General features: G+C 42.0%; 1 long non-coding RNA gene across 1 annotated transcript; it reads left to right on the top strand.

Moving 5' to 3' along the window:
* Positions 1-9,913: 9,913 nt before the first annotated feature.
* Positions 9,914-23,952, top strand: LOC138917245 (uncharacterized). The gene is made up of 3 exons (XR_011424981.1): positions 9,914-10,094; positions 10,417-10,692; positions 22,769-23,952. It is a non-coding gene; the product is annotated as an uncharacterized lncRNA (long non-coding RNA).
* The last annotated feature ends 184 nt before the right edge of the window (positions 23,953-24,136 follow it).

Here is a 24,136-nt window from a genome sequence, read left to right as displayed (position 1 = left end):
TATGGTGGGCCATCAGTCCAAAACTTCACACCACAGTACAACCGATTTCACAATAAGTGGTCTGAAACGCATGTGGACATGGTTGCAAAGATTCAGGATTCAGTTTCCATTTGGAGGAAAGCCTAGAATTTTTGGATGTTTCCCCAAGGATTCAAGCTGGTGGATCTGAAAAGCCAGCAGGGACATCTCCCGAGGGGCATTTTCACAGCTCTCCAGGATACTTCCTCCCCAGGATAAGAAGGCACTTTTCTTCTGGGCCTCAGGCGCTTCCATGGTGGAAAGTTGGCTGGAAATCAGAAGAGATGAGTAATGAGGAAAAGTTCGCAGGCTTCAAAGAGCAGCATTGCTCTGGGCTGGGCTTAAATAATCAGTGGAAGGCCTGCTGGGTGGGTTCGCGTTTGTGGAAGCCCATTCGTCCCTCCCTGGTGCCGGCATGCTTGGCCATCTCTTTCTTTTGAACTCGAGGCAGACACGCTAAAGGGCAAGGCCCAGGCCTGCTGTGCTAAGGCCTGAGTCTCAGCTGCCGGACTCGACTCTGAAGATCGGCATGGCCTCTATTCTCTCCCGATATCTCCAGCCTCAGGGCACTTTCTTCCTGAGCAACCTACTCAGAGACTTTTCCAGAAAGGAGACGAAAAGGGATCTTGGTGTAGGGAAGAAGAGTAGAAAAAAACACTTGATCTGCCTGTATGTGATTTGTTGAAATTTGCCTTTTATAGCCAATACGTTTTGAGCTCATCTATGAGTTGGACGGTTAGTCTCTCTGAACTTCCATTTCTTCTTCGGTCCAGTGAGGACCATACCACCTATTCCAATAAGTGCTCTAACAATAAAATATAATCTCATATGGGAATTGCTCAGCACAGTCCAACACATTAACGAGCTCAAGAAATATTGGCTGTAATAGGCAAATTCCAACATGAGAATGCTACAAAAAGAGCAAATTGTAGTCTAGTGTCATGAAATGTCATGTTGCCATGAAAAGGAAAAATAAAAGTCTAACTAAATAAAAACTAACTGCCTCCCAGTGCTTGTTTGCAAGAAAACGGAATGATAGACTTTCAGTTTTGCAATGGAGGGGTCATGGAGTTCAGCCCATGCACTGGCATGTGAACTTGTGGTTTCTGCCCAATGAATCAGTCCATGATGGGAAAATTAACTTATTCGAACAGTGATGTCAATGTCACTCGGAGGAAGGTGCTGGTACAATGTACAGTCACTGCAAACGTCCAACATTCAGAGACTAAATAATGTTGTCTAGGGGGCTGGCTGACATGCCATTCATATTTAAAACCCTGATGTTAATCTAAAACATTTTGGTTCGACAGTGGGGTGGGGGAGGGCAGAAGGAGGGGGACTATTATGTTCCTGTCGGTAATAAGTAGGGAGGGACTAAACGTCTCCCATGCTTGACCCTTGGGGCACCGGTTTAGGGGTGAGTCATTCCACCGACTGCACAGCGGCTGCACGAGTTAGACAGAGCGAAGTTGGGGTCCCTCCCTGCCAAGTTGGTCCAATTTGCTCATGAGCACTGGCCCATCCAGTCCCAGAGCAGTGGACCAGAAAGCTGTTTGGACATGGTTTGCTCTTTCTTTTGCTTCTAATAGGAAACTTCCTTTCCCAGAGAGGGTCTCTCTGGCGACTTCTGCTTCTTTCTCATTGCAGCGTTGTCTGAGCCAGAGAAGCAAGTGCAACTTGAATACAGGCAAAGTGAGCCAGGCTTCTCAGTATCCCTCTAATAGCCTCGATTGACTTTAGCGGTTTGGAGGAAGTTCACATTTTTCCAAACCAGCTCCTCCATCACCATAACAGCCAGAGTGTCTGGGAAAACTGCCTGTCTTTTTGTAGAGGCCATTATGTTAAGAGATAGATTAAAAATAATAGGAAGGGGTCGGAAACTTTCTTCCTCTGAGCCAAGAAAATAAAGAAGGAGAGGTGAGTGATCAACATCTTGCGGGGAGCTGGGCAGCCAGGCTGCCGTGAGCCAGCGGAGCAGCTCCCTCCCATCCCAGAGCATGGAACTGGTGCACTTCAAAGACCCACGGAGGCCTTCTCAGCAGAAGCAGCTTGCAATGCTAGAAAGATTCTTGTTTTTCCATTCTGAGAATAATACTGCTGGCAAAGGATTCATAAATGAGGTCTGAACGGGAAGAGGGGATTAAGGCAGAGAAGGAAAATCTTGCCACAAGGACTATTTACAAGCTATAAATCCGGTTGTTAATTTCAAGCCATCATAACCATTCTCCCATTTCTAGCCTAAAACAACAACTGCTGGTCATCAACGCACGGGTAATCCACCAGAGGAACACCGAGCGGAGCTGCAGCGGCCCAGCCACCACTTTTCCCGGCAAATAAAATATGACCTTAATTATAAGTCAACTCGTTCTCATTAGGAGAGGGGGAGGGGGAGGCTGGAGAAGACTGGTTGAGAAATGGAGGCTGATGGCAGGGAGCAGAAATGTGCATGCAATTTGCAACAGGAAGAAAGCAAGGCTGACTTTTATAAAAGATGTGCCAAGAACATTTCAGGCTCCAGAAGAGACATGAGCCTGGAGCAGGCAAAGCCTTGTTGATTACACAGAGGCAAGATCCAGCACCACGTCCAAACCAAGGGCTTCCCTTCTCATACGTGAGAATTTTACTGCAAAATAGAAATTTCTCATAACTGTCCTATGTGGGGGAAGGATGAGGCTTCACCACCCGCCCACAAGAAAGAATGATTGATAATAATAACTTCACAAAGCTATTATCACATCTATTGCCTCTTTTCCTTGCACAGCTTACATTATTGCACATTTATTATGTGCTAGATACAAGGCTAATTACAATAAGGTAAATATTTATTATCCCCACCTTACGGGTGAGGGAACTGAAGTGTGATAAATTGCACTGACACATAGCTACATTTGAATCAGAATTTGAATTCAGATTTATGTGGCTTCTATGGCTTTGCTTATATCCACTCCACTGTAATGGTTTTTGCTTTTCATAACTATTTTCTCCAAACGCCGTGAAGAGTCCCCTTTAACAGGTGAGAAAACTGAGGCCAAGAGAAGCCAAGAGTGTTGCCAAAAGTGACTCAAGCCCTTGAGTGCTGAGGCTGGAATTCTGTAATATTCCCCCCAAAAGGGCTGGGCATGGTGTTCCAGAAGCCAAAGATGGATCTGTCCTGGTGCTGACCTCCAACAACCAAGAGAGGAAGAGTCAGAGCTTACAGACAGTGGGCATCTCCTAAGGAGGTCGCCTCCCTCCCTGCTGCGCCCTTGAACCTCAGAGGTGGCCTGTTCTTGCCCTTTACAGAATCAGGTTTTTCAGCCTCTCACTCAGTTCTGCAAGCTCCTCCATCCTTGCACAAAATCTCTTTTTTGTTTAAGCTAGGCAGAATTGAGTTTCTGTTGCTTACAACTACAGAATCCTATTACAGTAGAGTATACTAAGTATAGACGATCAAAACTGGAAACCAAATTCTAAGATGAAGTCCAAGGGGGGACACAGGGCAAGCAGAGAGCGACAAGCCAGAGGACTAGAATTTCTAAAGGTATAAAAGGCACCTGCTAGAGGAGAAAGTGGCTCTAGGACAATGGAGACAGTAGGCCAGCCTGCTGGATGCTTGTTTTCACTGACTTCTGAATTTGTGGTCCTGCGGTGGGTTGGCCTGGTTTAAAGAACTCTAAAGGCCTTGCCTGGTCCATCACAGCAGTTTCCCACAAATTGTGATAAGCAGGTATAACTAAATCTGAATAAGCCAAGATGAAACTTTCTCACCTCAAACTCAGTTACCCAGGTGTGTAGGTTTTGGAGAATTGTAACCTTAATTAGCCAGAGGTTAGTCTCTTTTTTGTTTTTTAATTTCATTTTCATAAAGAAAGAGAATCTGATTCCAGATTGATCACTTAGATTCAGAAACTATACATATTACTGTTGGTATTGTTGGGTCAAAAACAGAAACACCAGAGGTAAAAAAAAAAAGGGGGGGGGAAGAAAATTACAAAACTAAGTGTATAAACTTGACGGTCAAGAGAGCACACAGCAGTAGAGAAATTCACTGAATAGTTCTCTGTGGGAAAAACTCAGAGCATTGAAAGTTCTAGAAGAGGGGAGCTTCTGGTGTTTAGTGCAATTTAGCGTTGAAGATGGACACATCGAATGGGGCGGAGTGAGGCCACAGGTCTGAACACAGTTGGTTAAAACAAGTCCTGTTGTCATCGGTCAGAAGCATCTCCAGCTATGTCCACTAACGATCTGGGACACGAGGTCGCTCAAAAAAACAGCTTTGAATTGTTTAGAACCAATTGTAATGACACACAGCATTCAGTGTTTTATCACCTAGGCAAATGCTGCTGTAAGTGGAAATTTCCCTCATCGTGGTTCTCCCCTTCTGAGATGATGGATGAGAACATAAGGGACAGGCAGATTACCGGGTTTTCAGGTCCACACCACTATCTTGATTTCAGTGCCGTTCTCACAGATCCCATTGTGTTTATTTGTCTCTTACGTCTCCTTTGGAAATAGAATCGCCTGATGGATGAACCAACAAGAGGATAGCTGTGCAACAGCGTTTAGGACCTTGTCAACCATATACTTGACAACAGCTACAATTAGGCACAATGTAACTAACACGAAGGTGCCCCTTAATCAGGCCCTATACAGACAAGTCACGAGGAAACTTTCCATTGGTCGGTTCATCCCACTTTGAACAAGGAAGTCCTTGTTCTTGAATTTTATGTGGGAACCTCTTGACTTATCCTGAAACATTAGTTCAAACGCCACAGGAGGTGTTAGCCAGAGCACAAAAGCTGCCTTGTTTGGTCAGTAAATAAGCCAGAGTGATTCGATTGTCCAAGTCATTGCAATTGAGCGAGTGAGCAAGGCTTTCACGGCTGTGTTTGACCAGCAGACACCTTCTAGACAATTTCATTCGTTGTGATTGCCACTGTTAGGCACAGCTTCTAATGCAGTGTTCTAATCAGGAACCCCAAACAAAGGGAGAAACCCATGCACCATGTGCTGGGACTGGTATCTCTCCCACCTCTGAGGATCTGTCCTTGCACGGGCGTATCCCTTAGTGAAAACTCAACGCTGATACAAACCCATCCAAGTCTACCAGGTCGGTAGACTCCTTCCCTTCGCCAAGGCCCACGTTGGGGGGCGACATTACCTGGGCAGAAACACACAAAGCCACAAGGGGAACCCCCGACATTTTGTAAGTATACTTCTCAGGCATCTTAGTCCCGTTACAACCAAATACACCTAAAGTTTAATGGAAAATAGTGTAACGAGTTCAACAAGCACAGAGATATTTTCTTTTAATCTCTCAAAAAGAATTGAGTAAAAAAGCTTTATTATTTATTTCCTGTGAAATAATAGTTTACCATCAGTAAAATTTTACATGCCACTTGGGAAAATTTTTGACCATTACAGCTAGTGTGGTTCCCAAAATTTGGTGGCTGAATATTAACCAGGAAGATGTCACTCTTACACATAAGGGTATTAATTATAGACCAATCAGAAGCAAATTCATTTCCATGAATGTCTTATCTTGATGCAGCTAGGAACATTTTCAGCACAACACCTTAGCAGAAGGGAGCTCCAAGGAGCTCCATGAGAAAGGTGACAAGCTCAAACTGAGTTTGGTGACTAAAATAAGCTCTCACAATAATTTTGAGTTACTTAAAATCTAAAGAATGCCACACGAATTTAATGATTTTTATTATCTTTTCTTTTTATAAAGTGAAAGAGCAAATCTTTGTATTTACTCAATGGCTATCTAGGAAAACTCAAAGGTGTTTTAGGTTTAAAATATATTGTGTGATTCTAAATTTGGGGCTTCATTTTGGGGACCGCAATATCAAAAAGAGTCACCAGGAGAGTCACCAGGTTGGTCACAAGAACAAGGGAAAGTTGTCATCTTGGCTTCCTCATTAAACAGAAAGATTAACAGAAGATAATCATTCAGGTGTCAGTGAAGAATCCTTATTGCTTCAGGTAAAACAACGCAGAAGCATTGTAAGAGGAAGTATAAATTAAAAAAATGGAACTCTTAAGAATTGAGTCCACGAAAGACAAGAATAATCCCTTATTTCCTCATGTGAAAAGAAGATATATAGTGCAAGGTCATAATTTTCCTTTATCAGAACTCTTTTTTCTGTCATATTTAAGGTTTTTGCTTATTGATGTTTTTATACCATTGTGTTTATATATTAAGACATATATAAATGAGTATACTATACAATTTTTTACATTATTATTCTTATTAATGTAAGACAATGTATATGTCATATTGATTTTACCATTTTGATTCAAATGTTATAAAAAAGCAAATGTGTTCATGTACACTCATGAATATGAGTTAAAATGATTACGTGTGTGGTGGGATGATCAATGGCACCTCAAAGATACCCACATCCGGGAACCTGAGACCACGTTACCTTACGTGGCAATAGGGACTTGACAGATGTGATTAAATTGAGGCTCTTGAGATTCTCCTGTATCGTTTGGGTTGGCCTGATGTAATTACAGGGAGGTAGGAGGTCAAAGAGGAGAAAAGATGCTTGGCTGCTAGCTTTGAAAGTTGGAGGAAGGACCCAAAGTATGCTGCTGGCCTCTGAAAGCTGGAAAAGGCAAGGAAACATAGTCTCCCCTGAAGACTCCAGAAGGGACAGAGACTTGCCAGCATCTTGATTTTAGCCTTCTGACTTCCAGAACTGTAAGAGAAGAAATTTGTTTTCTTAAGCCAGTAAATCTGTGGTAATTTGTTATAGCAACAATAGGAAACTAATGCCTATCATAACTCTGCACACATTTTTCTCTCTGCTTGAGGAATTTGAAATAAAAATTACTCATTGCTGACTCTCAAGGTTTCAAAGTCCATTAGAGATCTTAGAGATTAAATTCCAATCATCCTTCAAAAACAATACAATCATTAAGGATATTAAAAATATCAGAAAAACACCGTTTTAGAATTTACAGTAGTTTAAGTAGAGTAATTCTGGAGACTCATGTAATTTGTGGCTTGACTGAAGTTACAAAAATCAACCCTTTTTATGAAGACATCGATCATTATAATTCAATCTAATTGAAGATGTAGTTACATGTTTGCAATTTTAAACATTTATGAAGAGCACTATTAGCTTAAGATAAGTATAGGAAATTTAGAAAATTCAGATTAAATAAGTTATTTAGCATAAACTCAAATATTATGCTAACATTTTTATACTGTGGTAAAATCAGAGAGAAATTATCAAAATGGGCACATTTTCAAAGATTCACCTTGATTATAAATATTTCTCTTATTTTACATTATGTAACAACGTTAACACTTTAAATTGTTTAAAAACATTGAATGAAGTGCACTCCATCTTAGTGTGTAACCCAGTAACCAAGACTGTCAGCTCACAGCTAAATCTTTCTTTTTCAGAGCTGCAATCTCAACAGGAAAATTTTCCTTAAAAGAACTAAAATATTTAAAGCATTAGCAGTTAAGTTGTTTCGTCTTCTGGAAATTCTTGAGTTCTCTTATTTTAAATTTATATAAGTGATTTTAAGTCTCTATAAACCAATTAACTTAAGGGCTCCTATAGCATTTGGAAACTTATAATCTGATTCACTGGCTTTCTCCTGTCTGGACCAGATATTCTAGAAGGTGCATGAGAACAGTTTACAGTCGACTAAAAGATGGACCATTGTGGGACTGAAATAGTCTATGTTGTTGCGGGGGGCAGATGTATTAACTGTTTTTGAATTGGCAGTCCCTGTGTTTAACAAAAACAGACATAGAAGGGATTCATTCCTTAGCTAAAAGACAGACTTAAGTCAGCTCAAGGAAAGACGGTATTTGCTTCTCTTCGCCAGATGAATCTCAGACAAATGAACGCACAACAAACCAAGACTGAAAGTGCCGCTGGAAAACTCTTGAGTTGAAATCAGGAGACTGCTGGCCAGAGTGAGGAAACCAGTGCAGGGTACGGTCACTAGGACAGCCTAGATGAAACAATGAAAACTCAGCGAGGATGCAACGCACATCATCCCACACTCAGAGCTCGCGCACTGCTGCAGGAACCCACCCACAATGCGGGAAGATTAAACAGGAGCAAGGGGGTTCATATTTTCCAGTTCAGGATCAGGGGTGTCTGCGAGTGCGGCTGGTCAAGACGGTCTCCGTAGAACCTCCGTTCTTTATGCCTAAAAGTAGAACAAAGACCACGAGAGCTGAAACATGAAACAAAACAGAGACAATAATGAACAAACAAGCAAAAAAACGAGTCTATCAACTTGCCAAGCAAGGAAACCCACGTCAGCAAAGAAATTCTCCAAGAGGAAGAAAATCAGGGATATTTAAGTGCTGAAAAAGGGGAGCTCATGGCTGTCGTGCTAATTAGGCATTGAGAACTGGCCCTCTGGATAGAACAGAGGGAGCCCATAGGTCTGTACGCAGTTGGTTAGATAAATTCCATGGATTATTGGTTAGGAAAGAGTTTGTAGTTAGTTCCTGTAAGGATCTGGGGTATGGGGTTAATCAAAGTTCATGGTTAACAGCTTCAACTGTTTAGAGCTAGTTGTGATGAGACACAACTCAGTTTGATAGCCCCTAGGCAAGTGCTGCTGTAAGCACAGGTTGCTCATATAGACGGCCTGAAAAGAAGGGGCTCTGAACTGTAGTGCTACACTCATCTGGATTATCAAGTGGCCCACAGAGGCTCTCCCAACCAGGAAGCTCTGCCACCCTTCAAGACTAGCCAAGAAGATGTCAAAGTAACTGGGAAACAATAGAGGGCGCTCTTGCTGGCATGTCCTCTCAAGCTGTCAACCAGGATCCGGGAAGAAGGAAGTAGTATTATTCCTGGCATCTGCGCTTGGATTTTGTTTGGTTCTTTGTTTCTGTGTTGTTGAGCATATAGCAGTTACCAGAAAAACATCTCTTTTTAATTAACAAAGTTATTTTTATTTGGATTAATCACAGTCCCAATAGGGGCATGCTTAGGGTTTGTTATTAATGAACCCAATAATAATCAAGCTTCTTAGAATTCTTTTATTATAGTCATTTGGGATGAAAGCATCAACATAAACTCAGTTGCTCTAAACAATACTTGATGCTAATAAATCTATTCCTGGGTGGCTTACTTTCTAGCCAATCAAACATGTTGGGTTTCCAAGTCATAATAAACTATGAATAAGGACACCACTGAGAGAGGCTGTTTCCTCTTCGCCTGTGTTAAGGTTGATATAGACAGCAAAACACTTTGGATATTCACTCATGTATTTAATGCAAGAATATATATTTTTAAAAGTTGAGAAAGGAACGCTGAAGAATTGTCAAGAGAATTTGGGTTTCTCAAAACTCAGAACTATAACTTTTAATTTGACTGTATGTAAATTTGACCTTAATAAACCTCACCCACAAAAAGAAATTTGGATTATTTCCCCTCACAAAGAGATAACTAAGGAATTGACTTAAAAATAACTTCCAATATCTGTGGATAAAATGTCTGAAATTTGCTTCCAAATATACCAAAGTTGTTACGGATGCTAACTAGACTTATGGTGACGATTGTGGTGCAATATATTCATATGTCGAATCATGTTGCACACCTAAAATTAATATAATGTTACATGTCAATTATAACTCAATAAAAAATAAATTAATTAAAAAATATCTACCAAGGTTGGCAAGTAGGGAAGGGGCGAAAATGAAGCGAGAGTTGATAAATGTTGGAGCTGCGTGGTGGGTATTCATTATACCACTCTCTCTCATTCTTTATATGTTTGAAATTTTCCATAATAAAAAGTTGAACAAATAACTTATGAGTTTAGACAGGGCTTTAGCCCAGAGAATGCTGAACTCATGTTCCAGTGCCAGGCAAAAGCTCAAAATAGCAAACATCAGATAATAAATGTTTACCATGTACCACTTTCTGAGCTACGTGCAGAACGTGTGTCAGTTCACTCAGTCCCAGGAGCCCTGCAAAGCTGGCATTATTCTTCTCATTCCATAAAGAAGGAAACTGAGGCTAGGCAGATTACGGGACTTGCCTCAAGTCCCACTGCTTGGAAGTGGCAAAGCCAGGATTCCAGTCTAGGTTGGTCTGACTCCAAAGGTTAGTTTTTGTTTTGATTTGGTTTTGTTTGGGGTTTTGGTTTTGTGTGTGTGTGTTTACAGTGCTTTAATATTAAGAACTATTTCTCACATGGTTGTTATTCAGCTTCGAAAACATTGACCGAGGGAGGACACTCAGAATTTTCTCCCTGTGCAAGATGTCCTATGTGCACATGTTTTGGCATGCTCTAAAGATCCCATGTTAGCCCCTGTTCGAGCAGGTTGGTCAGGAAATGACGTTGCTGTCTTGAGTTGTCTCTCACCTCCTTGGGAAGCCTGTCCTGATCACACAGCCCCAGCAGCTGATTCCTGTATCCTTTCAGACTTAGTCCAGCGCTGAGCCCTAAGCACGAGGTTGTGGGAGATGCCACTTGCTGTGCCTCCCTGAGCAACCCAGCCAGACTGCAGTTTGTTCTGTTCCATCGAAGATCACAGCTCAGAGACTCTCTTCTGTTTTTTATCCACCGGAACCTCCAAGAAAAGCCACTGACAAGATTAAGACAATATTAGAGAGGCAACTGAGATATAGAAGAGACATCACAGGAAGCAGGAAACCACTCTGTCTTGAGCCGCCTACTATGTGCTTTATGACCTATTTGGTAAGTAGCATATGTGATCTTGGCTTTTTCATTGGAACAACCCTAACACAAAGGGAATATTATTCCCACCTTGAAAAACTGGAGCTCCCAGTGTTTGAGTGTGCCTAGGAGGAATGACCCAGTGTCCATACTTTCCTGTGATTTTATTATTTTCTAGCAGGGTAGCCTTCCAGCTTCCCCTCTCTGACCCTCAGTTTCTTCACGTGCAAAATGGCAGTAATCCTGCTAACTAGAAAGACTGTAGCGAGGATAAAATTAAAATGCCTAGTGCTTAAATAGACACGAGTACATATCCTCACTTGGGTGAGGGTTTACTGCCCCAGAAATGGTGGCACAAGGGTCATTTCCCAGGGGCCTTCACAGCAGCCACACTTTTCCAACTGGTGATACCGTCAGATGACACTGAGGTTCTCAGCCATGCCACGCTGTGCCTCATCCTCCCAGGCTCCACACCTCCCTTCCAACCAACTCTCGATTCACCCCCACCCTCATCGTGACCCTTGGAAGAACTACATGCAGGAGGCAGGTGTCCCATTCTGTCCTCGCCTTGACCAAGGGGAGTGGCCCCCAGAATGTTGTAGGTCACCCCCGACTCAGGAACAGAGTTCTAATTCTACCTTTACAGTTTCCTGGAGTTGTCACCTGGCTAGGCCAAGCACCCTTGTCCACATGCCCTGGTAGCTCCCATTCTTCTCCTATGTAGTCTGGATCATCATTGAAATCAGATAATTAATCATATAATTAGTTACTAAAATCTACTCTGCTGACTATGAGGGCTAAGACCATGTTGTGTTAAACACTGGATTCCAGCATCTTGTAGAGGACCAGGCGCAAGGTAGGAAATTAATAATATTTGTTAAATGTTAGGAGAATAGGGGCCGGCCCAGTGGCACAGCAGTTAAGTTCACACGTTCCACTTCGGTGGCCCGGGGTTCGCTGGTTTGGATCCCAGGTGCGGACATGGCACTACTTGGCTCGCCATGCTGTGGTAGGCATCCCACATATAAAGTAGAGGAAGATGGGCGTGGATGTTAGCTCAGGGCCAGTCTTGCTCAGCAAAAACAAAGAGGAGGATTGGCAGCAGTCAGCTCAGGGCTAATGCTCAAAAAAAAAAAAAAAGATAAATGTTAGAAGGATGAAACATTTTAAATGTGTGGAGGTTTCCTCTCTACAAAGCCAGATTCTTTATCCCCACCATTTTGATCCACTATTTTGACCACAGGCAAGTCTAACTACACAGCGTTGACTGCTGTTTGCTCTTTGCACTGTCAATGATGTGGCCAGTTAGTAAGCAAAGTAATGACAAGTTTATGGAACAATCAGATTAGTAATGTGATTTGCAACAAAATCCTGGAATCACTGATAAGAATTGCATGTGGCTTTATCACGCATTAGCCAAGAAATAATTGCATATTGTTTTTTTAAAACTCCACTTCGCGATGAATATTACCAATAGAAAAATACCTATACAAATTAAACTTAAATCTATACCCAGCAAAGTTGAGACTTACAAAATATGAGGAAGAGAACTAGATTTGATAAAGAAAACTCAAAGTTATGATTAATGAAATGATGTAAACAAAATACCTACAGATGAACCAAGTGTTTGTAGTAAAACATACTTGGAAAATATTTAGGGTGGCCAACTCGTCCCAGTTTGCTCAGGACATTCCTGGCTTTAGCTCTGAAAGTCCCACGTCCCGGGAGACCTCTCAGTCCCAGGCAAACCAGGATGGTTGGTCATCCTAAAAATAATTGACCCTGTTGAAAGCAATTTGACTCTAATGCTTACAGCTATGTCACCTTGGGTTCTTATCTCAGTTTTCTCATTTATAAATTGGGGCAATTAATAGTACCTATATTATAGGTTCTTGTGAGGATAAACTGAGATAATGCACAGGAAGCATCTGGTACATAGCAAATTCTCAAAACACTTAATAGTTATTAGTATTTGGTCAGAGTCATAAGCTAGTTAGTGGCCGAAGTGGAATTTCAGAATGAGAATTTTCTCTCCCCAAGGCTGCTGTTTATTCCCCTCCTACACTATGCATGTTTATGCATATTGAATTTAGTAGCCAAGAACTTCTAAGGGTGATGGTTCATTCTGAGGTGCCCTGTGATTAGAAACAACACATGGCTACTAGATCATCTTTTGCACATGGGCAGATGGACCTGACCTCTAGGCCTTGAAAGGAACAAAGATATAAGGAAAGCCCCAACCACCAACAGGCCTCCATAATGCAGGAGCATTGGTTGTACCAGCAGCCAAAAACACTGGGCAAGGTTAAACTCAGACTCATCTGAATGCATAGCTAGCACCCAGCCTGACACATTCCGGGCTCTCAGTAACTGGCCGCCATTTTGAATGGGGAGTAGTGGCAGCTGGCCTGTCTCAGGCAGATTCCAGCTAGGATAAATGAGAGACACTGGTTTGAGAAAGGAATTCTTGTTAAAACAAATAAGCAGCCAATCAAGGTGTCAAGAGCTTTCAGGCACTATTGTGTCACCATTTGGGCTTGAATCGTAAAGCTGCCTCTCTATCTGGTGCCATGACTTCATTAATCCCTCCTATTTTGGTCACAGCTCTGCTATCCCTTCCTTTGGTTCCTGAGACAGAAGGTAGGTCTTAGGCCCGAACCCATTCTGGAGCCGAGGAAGAAGTTGTAGGGTTGCGAGTGGATCGAGCAGATGGAAATGGGTGTCAAGAAGGGTCTCCATCCCCCATGTGGTCCTTGACAATGTTACACCCTCTGGTCCCACCCATCTCAGCTTCTTCCCGCCTCCATCTGCTCTGACTGGGCTGCCTTTCTTCTGTCAGTGGAGACACTGAATCAACATCTCTGAGAAATCTCCATCTTTCCCCACCGGATCTTGAAGTGCTCGGTGCATACCCACCACTAACGGGCAGGCAGGTCTCTGAGGCCGGCGGCTTTAGCACCAGTTCTGAGGCCAGACAGGAGTAGGGACCTGCTGCAGACTGAGGTAAATTGCAGAAGTTCACTGAGGCAATCAAGGTGGCCTCTAAAGGCAATTACAGGGCTAGGCCTTCCCAACGAGGGCTGCTGGACCAGACTCAACCAAGAAAGCCTGTCTCAACCTACCTGGAGACCTGCCAGGGCATCCAGAAGGTGTGCATTTAGCAAGCACATGCCACCCCTGTGGCTCTTCCCTGCCGGCACTCTCTCGTCTGCCTCTGGTGGAGAGCTGAGCTGAGTTTCAGCTATGAATGAGGAGGTCTCTAGAGGAGAGAGCGTTTGCAGAATGAACGACTTTGTGAACAATAATTCTAGGATATTATTAAGAAAATTAGAATGCATAGACTGAAAAGGGAAGGGAGTGTTTTAAAACTGGTAAATGAGATCTCGGGGCATTGTGTCTTCTGTGGTTTGTTCAAAAAACTTGGAGACACATCCGCACAGGCCCTTACTGGGTGGGCAGGTGGGTCTGGTAGATGATGCTCGTGTATAGGTGGTGAAAATACTCCGATAGGAAACGGTGGTGGCGGTGTAAAATGGCACAACTCTTAAAATCAGCTGACCGATTTAAAGAAAATCTTTACAAGTAAAGTAAACAGTAACAGTAAATAGTAAGACAAGTGGCGCTTGAACATTGCAAAATTGTGAAAGTGTCCATGAATGGGGGAGAAATGGGAAAGATTGTCTTTAGAAATTATCCTTTCCCTCTGTCCTGCCTAATGGGATTTGAGGTCTCCTAGATAAAGGCCAGATAAAGACTCCACTTGAGGAATGCCTTGGACTCTCTCCTCCCTCCCTCCCTCCGTCTCCTGCATTCTGAACCTCAGGGATCTGACAGGGTCCCGGAAAGTCAGGGTAAAGCTTCCCTACCACATCCTGTTGGAACATTCCATAGAAGCTACTGTTATTAGGTGTGTTCACTCTGCGGCTTTCCAAAATAAAGTAAAATAACACAGGCTTAATTTTGAAATGAACCCAGCCCTCCTCCTTCCTTCCCAATCTGACTTGAGCGTCTGCGTTTAATTAATTGGGCTTGTTGCTGATCGATCAGCCAATGTGCACAAACAATTAAGTGCATTACTCGGGTACACCCATACGGGCTCCTAACCTATTATGCTTGGCAAATTTGGCCAAACAAAATTAGAGATGCCGTTTCCAAATCTGGTTCTTCCAACTCTATTGCACTCACTCTTGGTGAAAAACGTGCAGGGCAGAGTTGATTTACACATTCAGCCTTTTATAATGTTCTGATGTTTTCACCCTAGATGTCCTGGTTTTGAAAAACATGAAAACCTTCTTCCAATCAATTTGATTCAGTTCATTTCAGCACCTATACATGGCCCCTTTGAGAAGCTTCATGGGTTTCAAAGCCCCTTTCCCAGCATTCACTGTGCACTGAGCGCTCTGCAAGGTGTGCTACCGTCTTGTTTTAGCTTGGTCACTTCCTGACATTTATTGCCCAGGGAATAATTTTCAGCTCTATAGTCTTTTGAAATGAGTATATAGACATTTTTGAAATCAAGTCTGTTTTTGTTGTTAATGTTGTTTAATTCTATATACTCTGCTTGCCTTCCCAACAAATTCTTTGCAATTTCCTTGGAGTCTGTGAGAGTCTTCAAAAATAAAAGACTTTGGCTTCCCAGAGGTGATACCCGTCAGACCTGTGCCAAGGAGACTGGTCTTACCCACATGTGTGGTGACTGGGTTGGGGTTTAGGGTGGAGCTGAGGCCTTGGAGAAGGAGCTGGTAATCTGGATCTCTGGGCTACAGCTCATGACATCAGGAAGTAGGAGAGTGATCTGTAGAGTTCCTTTCCTACAGCTGCAGCAGATGTCAGGCCAAAGATCTAAGTTTGTAGGAAGCAGATAAAAGGGAGCAAAGGGGAGGTGATTGCCCTCAGGGATAGAGGAAACTGCCATGTCTCCATCATCTTGGGGAAGGGAAGACCGGGGACAAAAGCTTTCATTTAAAGAAGGATTAATGCAAAATGTCTGTTCATATCCTCTGCCCATGTTTTGATGGGTTTTTTGGGGTTTTTTTCATTGAGTTGTATGAGTTCTTTATATATTTTGGAGATCAACCCCTTGTCTGATAAATGATTTGCAAATATTTTCTCCCATTTGGTGGGTCGTCTTTCCATTTTGTTCATGGTTTCCTTTGCTTTGCAGAAGCTCTTTCATGTGATGTAGTTCCATTTATTAACTTTTTCTTTTATTTGCCTTACTCTAGTAGACATGGTATTCGAAACGATGTGGCTAAGACCAATGTCAAAGAGTGTACTGCCTATATTTTCTTCTAGGAGTTTTAGGGTTTCAGGTCTTGCATTCAAATCTAATCCATTTAGAGTTGATTTTTGTGTATGGTGCAAGATAATGGTCTACTTTCATTCTTATGCGTGTAGCTGTCCAGTTATCCAAAGAACTTGAAATCAATGATCCCAAGAGATTTATGCACCCCTATGCTCACTGCAGCGTTATTCACAATAGCCAAGATGTGGAAGCAACCCAAGTGCACATCTATAGATGAATGGATAAAGAAGATGTGGTATGGGGCCGGCCAGGTGGCACAGCGGTTAAGTGCACACATTCTGCTTGGGCTGCCCAGGGTTGGATCCTGGGTGCAGACATGGCACCGCTTGGCAAGCCATGCTATGGCAGGCATCCCACATATAAAGTAGAGGAAGATGGCCATGGATGTTAGCTTAGGGCCAGTCTTCCTCAGCAAAAAGAGGAGAATTGGCAGCAGATGTTAGCTCAGGGCTGATCTGCCTCAAAAAAAAAGACTGTGAGCTTGTTTCTGTGAATTGTGTTTCAATCACACTTCTTTCCCTGGCAGGCGCTTGATCTGGAGACTGGTACATGGGCTGTTCTCAAGGTTCATTGAATAAAACAAAAGTTCGTTTGAGTTTCTGGGAGGATTAAATGGTCTGGCCTTTAGGAAGCATGCAGTTTAAGACCTAGGAACCCATGAAAGTAATGCCGTGTTAAACATCTTTAGATCCTTCGAACAAACAAGGGAGGCAAACACCTGAAATGATTCCCTTGCTCCTCGGTCAGCTCCTAATCAAGCCATGGCCAGGGGAAGCGTGGGATCTGGAGATAAGGAGGGGGAGGCCCTGCCCTCCCAGAGCTTACCATTTAATGAAGGGGCACCTCAAGGAGGAAAGATATGTAGACAGACATCTCCAAGAAAGGACAGAGGAATGTGGGAAGTTCCCCAGAGTAGTAGAAGCGAAGTTGCAAAGAGCCTGTAAGCCAAGTTAGAAGGGAGGAGAAGAACCATAAATGAAGATGGGGAGCTGCAAGAGAGAGACTCCTGAGAGTGGGAGAGAGTGGTGTAAATTAGCGCTTCTCCAAGTTGACCGTGCACCGGAGTCACCCAGGGGTCTTGTTCCAAAGCATGTTCTGACTCAGTCAGGAGAGGGTGGGGCCCGAGGTCCTGCATTTCTACAAGCTCCCGGGGGAGGATACACGGCTGGTCACGCTGGAAAGCAGGATTTAGGGTAAGGAGGGGAAGTCCAGGATGTTCTTGGAGGCCTTCGGCTAGAACTAAAAATGGTAAGAATGTGACATTAAAACCGTAACTGAATTCCAGAGGGACTTAAACATCAGCATAACTTGATAACATTGCTTGTTCTGGGCCTTTCCTACAAATCTAGCACTGTGGGGTGGTTTGTGTACGGTGACAACAACCAGGAAGATTTATTGAGCTACTGTTACTTACAGGCACTTTTCTAGGGGTTGGGGCTACAGCAGTGACCCACACAAACCAAAGTCCTTGCTCTGGTGGAGGTGACATTCTAGTGAGGTGTGAAAGACAATGAATATTGAAGATAATAAATAAGTAAACCATACAGTATTAGATGGTGATAAATGCCATGAAAAACAGAGCAAGGAAACGGGGATGGGGTGGCGAGGGTGCATTTCACTTTTAAGTAAGGTGATATGCATAAAGATATGGGGAGATAAAATGGTTAACTATGTGGGTGTGGGGGGAAGAGCATTGCAGGCAGAGGGAACCACCGGTGCGGGAGCCCTGAAGTTTTACAGAGAAGCTAAAGCCCAGAGAGGTGAGGTAAGTTTCCCAGGATGGAAACCCAGGCCCGACACGGGTTCAGATCTCAGCACTGTTCTGCTCCCTTTCTCGGCCTCTGGCAGTAAAAATGGCTGTCACTCCTTTGCCAGGCACGGGTCACTCCCCCACTGTGCCTTCACTCTGCGGGAGGGTCGGGGAGGTGTGCACAGCCAGGCCAGGTGGAAAGGGCCCTGCTTCACCTGGGCCAGTCCTCACCCTCCGCTATCACCAGAAAGCCTCTCCATTGCTTCCTACCTGGGCTTCCTTACCATCCAGCTGTGTGACCACATGGAGTTTAGTTAACCACTCTGAACTTCAGTTTCCTCATCGACAGATGGAGATACCTCACAGAGCTGCTGGGAATATTAGATGAGAAAATGTATAAAATAGTAATGCCTACCGTTTATTAGCCATCTACCATGTTCCAGGCACTGCACTAAGTACTTTACAAATATTCTTAGTTAGTCCTTAAAGCAATTAGGTACTATTAGTGGTGTCCAATTTTTTTTTTTTTTTGGAAGATTAGCCCTGAGCCAACTGCTGCCAATCCTCCTCTTTTTGCTGAGGAAGACTGGCCCTGAGCTAACACCTGTGCCCATCTTCCTCTACTTTATATGCGGGACGCCTACCACGGCATGGCTTGCCACACGGTGCCATGTCCACACCCGGGATCTGAACCGGCGAACCCCAGGCCGCCCAAGCAGAATGTGCGCACTTAACCGCTGCACCGCCAGGCCGGACCCAGGTGTCCCATTTTGATGATGATGAAACCGAGGCTTAGAGAGAAGTGACTTGTCTAAGGTCAGTGGTTAAGAAGTAATGAAGCTCAGAGAGAAACTTGGGAAGGTCTAGCCCCATGGGCCATGTTCCTAACCACTTACGCTGCCTCACTGGCTCTACGTGCTGCTGTTATGATCAAACAGCTAAGAAATGCATGGAACTTGAACCTTCTCTGCTGCTCATGCAGAATGATCTTTATCAGTTCTAGAAATAGATTTCTAGGACTACTTTTGGCCAATTTATACCTAAGGACTTCAGTGCTAAGAATGGTGGTAGAGAGAGAAGAGCTTATCTTCTAGTGGGAGAGAAACAGCTAATAAATATTTAAATTCATTAATTAAGATAAGCCTGGAGCATCTTCTTGTGCCAGAAATAAATTGCAGAATAAAGGAGAATGAGGAGACAAGAGCAACACAATACGTGACTCTGGATTGCCACAGAATTTGCCACAAAAGACATTTTGAAACAATTTGTAAAACCTGAATATTGGATAATGGTATTGGATCAATGTTAAATTTCTTGAGTGTGCTAATGGTCTTGTGGTTATGAAAGAGAAGGTCCTTGTTCTTAGGGGTGTTTAGGGGTAAAATGCTGTGATGTGTTTAGGGGCAAAATGTTATGACGTCCGCAACTGACTCAAATGGTTCAGCCACCTCACCCCCCAAATTTTATACACCCATGTGGAAGATGAAGCACATTTGACAAGATGCTGACACTTAACTAATCTAGGAGAAGGGTTCATTCTACTATTCTTGCAATTTTCTATAGAGTTGAATTTGTCATAAGAAAAAGTTGAAAACACAAAAACAAATAACTTTGAATAGTGACAACTGCTGTGAGAATAGAATGGGATCATGGGATAGAGCTGAGCTCGCCAACACGATAGCGACTAGCTGTATGTATAGCTATTTGAATCTAATTTTAAGTTTATTAACATTAAAGAAACATTAAAATCCAGGTCTGCCGTCACGCCTGCCACATTTCAAGTGCTCGATAGTGGGCACCAGATTGAACAGCGCAGATACAGAGATTTCCATCACGGCAGAAAGTTCTATTGAATGGTGGCAGGAAGAAAAGAGGGGCAGAAGGGAAGCCCTCGCGAGGCGATGGCGCCTGGCTGAGACCTGAATGATGACAAGAAGGCGGTCTTATGCAGACCTGCGAGGCAGGGGAAAGCGTTGCCGGCAGAAGGAACTTCAGGAGCAAACATGCTGGAACTTCTGTTTTAGAGGAACAGAAAGACCAGTGTGGCTAGAAGAAGATGAACAAGAGAGAGGATGTTAAAGGAAGAAATTGTTCTGCTGGGCAGGGTGATACTTTGTGACTTACGAGGTTAGATTATAAAAGGGGATAAAACTTCTGCCTGGTTCCTGTTGACACTCACTCTTAGAACCCAGACAGCATGTGAAAGGAAGCCCCAAAGAGCAGCCCATGGAAAGACCTATGTGGAGAGGGCCAGAGGCCTCAGCCTATAGCTGTGCCGCTCCCAGGTGATGCAGGTGGCTTGGAAATGGATCCTTCAGCTTCAGTGGCTCACCCCAGCTGACCCTGCATGGAGCGGAAACTAGCCATTCCCACTGAACCCTGCCCAAATTGCAGAATCATGAACAAAATAAACGAATGCAGTTGTCTTAAGTTACAACACCTTGGAGTAGCTTGAATCCACAACAGCAGATAGTTGACACAGAGAGACGTGTGCAGGAGGTCACCCAGCTAGAAGTGGTGGAGAGGAGATTAAACCTAGCCCCTTGCTTTTCAGCTGCACTGAGAGTCGGCTATCCCATCTTTGCCACCTGCTAGCTGGGCAACGTCAGGCAAACTTGAATGCATAGGGGACACCCAGCTCAAGCTAGGACAATTAGTGCAGATGCTGCTGTTGGTGTGTTCAAACTCCTCAGCCTCCGCTTTGAAGTGTAAACATAATATCCTTTATCCATCTTGAAAATTTAATTTGTCAAACCTGATTGAATTTGGGGGTTCCTTCTCCAGTAGGTCTCACACTTTATAGGAATCATTCGAGGAGCTTATTAAATTGCAGACCCAGCTCCTCTCTCAGTTTTCCCAACTCTGAGCTTTGGAGTCAAGGCCTAGAGTTTGCATTTTGTAAAATATTTTTTCAACTTTATTGAGATACAATTGAAGTACACGACACAACACATATTTAAAATGGTAGTTTGATCAGTTTTGACATATGTATACACCCGTGACTCCCTTTCCGTAATTAGGATTATAAACATTTCCTTAACCATCAAAGATTACCTTATGACCGTTACAGTCCATCCTTCCTTCCACTTCCTGGCTAGGCAACCACCGATGTATTTTTTGTCAGTATAGATTAGTGTACATTTTTCAAAAAAAAGAAAAAACTTTATATATTGAAGCTTACAGTGTGTACTCTTTTCTTGTCTGACTTGTTTCAGTATAATAATTTTGAGATTCATCCATATGGTTCATGTATCAACAGTTCATTCCATTCTATTGCTGATTACTGTTTCATTGTATAAATATGTCACAGTGTATCATCTACTGATGGACATTTGGGTCGGTTCCAATTTTTGGCTATTGGAAATAAAGCTGCCGTAACTTGGGTATGCTTAGATGTTGAATTGCTGCGATGTTTAATCACAGGTGATGTTTAATCTTTTTAAAAACTGCAAAACCATTTTTGCTAAGCGGTTTTACCATCTTACATCCCCAACAGCACTTAGGAGAGTGTTTCGGCTGCCCCACAGCTCCGCCAACTTGGCACTGCCAGCTTTAAACATTTTAGCCAGCGGTGTGCTGAAGCCAGCTCGCACCAGCTTGTGGGAGTTCTGAGTTCAATGATATCTTGTCAGTAGCTTGAAATTGATCATGGTGAAGTGTTTACACCATAGAAATCAGGAAATGCTACTGATCCAACTTGCTCCACCTCTACCCCACCCAGAGCTGGTTGTTAAAAATTTACCTGCAAGCCATGCCACTGATTTTAGCCGCTCTGGTGGGTATGTCGAGTGGTAGCTCATTACCATTTAATTTGCATTTCCCTGATGGCTCACGACGTTGAGCACCTTCTCACTTCTTCTTTTGAGAAGTATCTGTTCAAATCTTTTGCCCATTTTCTCACAGGGTTGTCTATCTTCTTCTTATTGAGTTGTCAGAGTTCTTTTTATTCTGAATACAGATCTTTTTCCCGACATATATGTTGCACACATTTCCTCCCAATCTGTCACTTGTCCTTGTACTTTCTTAATGATGTCCTTCAAAGAGGAAAAGGTTCTCATTTTAATTGAGGTCTAATTTATTGTTTTTTTCTTTTAGGATTTATGATTGCTGTGTTCTAGCTAAGAAAACTTTGCCTACCCTAAGGAAGTAGAAATAATCTCCTATAGGTTTTAAGTTTTACATTTGGGTCTATAATGCATTTTGAGTCAATTTTTTATTGATGGTTTTGGTTAAGTGTCAATATTCACTTTTTTCCATGTTCACATGGACATCTAGCACCTTTGTGGAAAAGACTTTACTTTTCTCACAAAATTGCCTTGGCATCTGTGTCAAAACAATTGACCAAATACATGTGGGTCTATTTATGGACTCTCTAATCTGTTCCATTGATCTACATGCTTATATTTTCACTAATACTGAAACTATTTTGATTGCTGTAACTTTATAGTAAGTCTGGAAAGCAGGTAAGATAAGCTAGCCAACTCTTTTTCTCTTTTAAAATTGCTTTTGTTATCCTACACCCTTTGTATTTCCACATAAATATTAGGATCAGTTTGTCAATTTTCACTAAAAATCTTCTGGAATTTTTACTGGGATGGCATTGAATCTATAGTTCAATTTAGGGAAAAGTAGCATGTGAATAATATTGAGTCTTGCAAACCATAAAGGTGACATTTTTCCATTTATTTAAGCCTTTCTTAATTTCTCTCAGCAATACCTTGTAGTTTCAAACGTAGAGGTCCTGGATGTCTTATGTTAGATTTCTTCCTAGGTATTTAATATTTTTTTGATGCTACCATGCATGGGATTGTTTCCTTAATTTCATCGATTGTTTGATGTTAGACATGATGCAATTAGTTTTTGTATATCAACCTTGTATTCTGCAACACTGCTAAATTCATTTATTATCAGTTTTCATGCTTGTTCTTAAGACTTCCTTGGATTTTCTCCGTAAAGTGTCACAGCACCTGGGAGCAGGGATAGAGTTGTTTCTTCCTTTCTGAGTTTTACGCCTTTCCTTTCTTTTTCTTGCCTTATTGCAGAAGCTAGAATACTGCTGAACAGGAGTGGTGAAAGCAAGCATCCTTGTCTCGTTCTGCATCTCGGGGGAAAATAATTCAGTCTTTCATCATGAAGTATGATGTTAGCTATAGATTTTTTATAGATGCCCTTTAGCAGTTTGAGAAAGTTTCCTTTGATTTCTAGTTTGCTATGCATTTTTATTTTGAATGAGTGGAATTTTTTTTCAAATACTTTTCTTGCATCTATTGAAATAATCGGACAGTTTTTCTCCTTCATTCTGTTACTTTGTTGAATTACATTTACATATTGATTTCAAATATTAAACCAAGCTTTCATTCTGGGGATAAACTCTACTTGGTTATGATGTATTATCATTTTAACATATTGTTGGATTCGATGTATTACTTCGTCAAGGATTTTTGTGTCTATATTTATGAGGAGTATCTGTAACTTTTCTACAGTGTCTTTATCAGATTTCGGTATGAAGGATATACTGGGCTCACAAAACAGCTGGGCAGCGATTTGTCCTTCTCTATTTTTTGAAAATATTTGTGTAATATGAGTGTTATTTCTTCCTTGAATGTTCAATGGAATTCACCAGTGAAACCATATGGTCCTGAATTCTTCTTCTTGGGAAAGTTTTTGATAACTAATTTTTTCAATAGGTATAGGGCATTTTAGATTTTTCGTTTCTTCTGTCAATTTTGATAAATTCTATTTTTCAAGACATTTATCTATTCTATCTAATTTATTGAATTTTTTAGCATAGAGGTGTTGATAGTATTTTCTTATTATCCTTCTAATGTGGTGATACTCCCTTCTTCATCTCTGATATTGGTGAGGATAGTCTTTTTTTTCTTGGATTAGTCTAGTTAGAGGTTTGCCAGTTTTGTTGATTATGTTTAGAAAACCAAATATGGGCTCTGCTAATTTTCTGTGTTGTCTCTCTATTTCGTATTTCACCAGCATCTGGTCTTATCATTATTATTTCCTGCTTTATATTATTTGATTTACTTTGCTCTTTTTTCCTATTTCCTTAAGATGCAACCTTAGGTCATTGACTTTAGACATTTCTTCTTTTCTAATATAAGCATTTAAAGCTACAACTTTCCCTATGAACACTGCTTAACTGCAACCCATGAATTCTGATATGTCATATTTTTGTTGTCTTTTAATTAAAAGTATTCTCTCATCTCCTTTGTAATTTAGTCTTTGGTCCATGAATTACTTAGTGATGTGTCATTTAATTTCCAGATATTTGGGGTTTTCGCAGATATCTTATTACTATTGGTTTCTAATTTAATTCCATTGTGGTCAGAAAATACTCTTTGCATGATTTTTTTGTTTTGTTTTAAATTTATTGAGACCTGTTTTATGGCCCAGGATGA

Source organism: Equus caballus, chromosome 14 (assembly GCF_041296265.1).
Source record: "Equus caballus isolate H_3958 breed thoroughbred chromosome 14, TB-T2T, whole genome shotgun sequence".
In the NCBI taxonomy this organism is placed as follows: Eukaryota; Metazoa; Chordata; class Mammalia; order Perissodactyla; family Equidae; genus Equus; species Equus caballus.
This window is presented reverse-complemented; position numbering and strand designations above follow the sequence as displayed.